The sequence below is a fragment of the Morone saxatilis genome, unplaced genomic scaffold (genome assembly GCF_004916995.1).
Source record: "Morone saxatilis isolate NCDOM2014 unplaced genomic scaffold, NCSU_SB_2.0 Contig4, whole genome shotgun sequence".
Lineage (NCBI taxonomy): Eukaryota > Metazoa > Chordata > Actinopteri > Moronidae > Morone > Morone saxatilis.
Genome location: NW_023339984.1, coordinates 13,652,898 through 13,655,552, shown reverse-complemented (window position 1 = coordinate 13,655,552; position 2,655 = coordinate 13,652,898).

The following is a 2,655-nucleotide window of genomic DNA, read 5'->3' as shown; positions in this document are numbered from 1 at the left end:
TCAACCCCCAGTTTGGTGTCGAATCCTGTCACACTGTTTAGATTCATTTTAAGAAATATTTTGTTTATAGACTGAAATTGGCTTAATGATCTGTTATTGCCACATTTTAGACTAATTGATCAGCTTGAGTTCAATAAAAAAATATATATATATTTGGAGAAAGATTTGGAAATTGCTTTACTAATATGGCACAATAATTAAATGTTTTGGAGCAAATCAACAGGAATCCTTCAAAGGCCTGTTTTCTTCACACTGACCCCTCTTAAAAATGCAACACAGGAGACAGTATATTTTTCTCAAGCTTTTAACTTTAACTTCACATTTAAATAAACCTAAACTGATATATTTTTACAACATTTTTCTGGTCGACATTTTCTTAGTTTCTACACCCTGCAGGAATTAATACATTCAATAATTTGGTCAACTGAGCCTTGTTTTTCCAGGTTTTCTCATAAGATTGTATTGCATTTTAAGATTATGATTGTTCAAGTGGGGATTATAATGAAGCAATGTCAATAAAACTTGAACTTAAACTGATATATTTTTACAAAAAATTACTGGTCGACATTTTCTTAGTTTCTACACCGTTCTGGAATAAATACATTCAATGATTCTGTCAACTGAGCCTTGTTTTCCAAGGTTTTCTCACATAAGATCACTTGCATCTTAACATTTTGTCATAACAGAATTATGGTTGTTCAAGTGGGGATTATTATGAGGCAATGTAAACAAAACTTCTAAACTAAATCTTGCTGGAACAACAAACCATCCCAAAATCAGGTTTATCCTGGTCACACCAGAGGTGGGGCCTCAGGGCAGTTTAAGAGCATCTGATGTAAAGCATTTTAAGACCAAGCAGTTATATAAGTGGTAGGGATGTAGGCCATGTGTTGAGTCCTCAATAAATAATGCAGCATAAAACCGACTCTTATAGATGGACGGCAGATGGACAGTCAGTGAAAGAAACTGATGTTTTTTAAGAGTCCTTGAAATGGTGACTGCAGAGAAACCTGTGTTTATAGTTAGTTTTATATTATGGTCTTGTGGTTTCTACATGTATGCATTATGTAATTGAATAAGAGTAACATGCAAACTACTTTGTTTTTCACAGCTGTTGACTTTAGTTTATAGACTGTGTTGTAACATTATTTATCCAGCAGATGGCAGAAGCTCTTTAAAGTCTCTAAATCATGATTGATGAGTATATTCTATTACAGTTACTGGTTACAATACTGCATCCAAACCAGCAATGTAATTCAAGGCACAAACCCAATAATATAGTTTAAATTCTTAAAGTTATTGGTTTTCCATATGTGAAGAATAACAGCAGGGACATTAAACTAAGATCACTTTTACCTTAGAGACAGTTCAAAAATGTTTATACATAATGTTTTATCTATTTGAATACTGACAGAATTAAGGAAATCTCTTAAATTAAAATAATACAGAGGAATGTTAACATGAGTGGAATCATTGAGTAGCCTGTGTAAAACCAGGCATTTTATGTTTACATATAAATGTAATGTATAAATATCAAATACATGATGATTTGTTGTCATAACATGTCTAGGCACCACAGGTCACTTTGACTTGAGAACACCATTTGCTACCAAGAATATGTGTGGTTGTCAAGAAAGTGAAAGAAAAACCATGTATGAGTTTTGGGGAATTCTAGATGTGGCATGACTTTTGCCAAACAGCCTTCGCACGGCATTTTCTATTTATGGTGTCCACCAGTTCTACCCCAGTCCCGCCCAAAGTCAACAAATGCAGGTAGGCTACAGTAAGTGGCGTAGTTTAAAATAAGTCGAAGACATAAACCGAAAGGATAGCAGGAAAGTCCCTCTGGGCGGTGTCTTTGCAATGTTGGTGAAAAAGAAACAAAAAAAGGTTTAAAAGAAAGAATATCAGCACCATCACCTCAGATGTCCAAAAGACACCACTTCTCATCTTTTTCATCTTGTTAACAGGTGAGTATCAGACTACTACCAATACATTAAATGCATTAACAACAAAAACAGTTAAGGTACATAATAGTTACAGTATCTGTGTTTTGATGCATATTTGTGAACATTTACTTGTTTGAGTGATAATACTGTATAGTGTAGAATATAAAAAACTTGATATATATTGTGAATTAAACTTGTTGAATATAAATAACCTCAAATGTCTGCTGCAGACAGTATTTGACTAACCCATTCGTACACACCAATATTTAATTTTTAATTATATAGCAAGTAAACACATGTTAATACAATATTAGAATATTATTATTGTATTATAACAATAAAAAAACAAAAATGTCCTCCCCATTTCTGTTGTGACCAGTGAGAACAGTTTTTCAACAAAAATAGATGAATCTAACATGGATACCAGCATAAAAGATGATCTTCTCAACAAGCTGCAAGGACTAGTTACAAATATCAAATGGAGCCCGAAGGATGCCACTGACTTGTTTGATGCTCTTTTGAAGCGATTTGAGTCAACAAAAGACAGATCAGACCTCCTCTCATGGATGTTGAACATTTTGCACTATATAGAGATTAATTACATTACTCCCAACTGGAAAAGTCAAACAGGAAAGACACTGATTGAGCTGGTTAAAGACAAGACTATGACAGACGAAAACCTCAAGAAAAGTTTAGCTGAGAACAA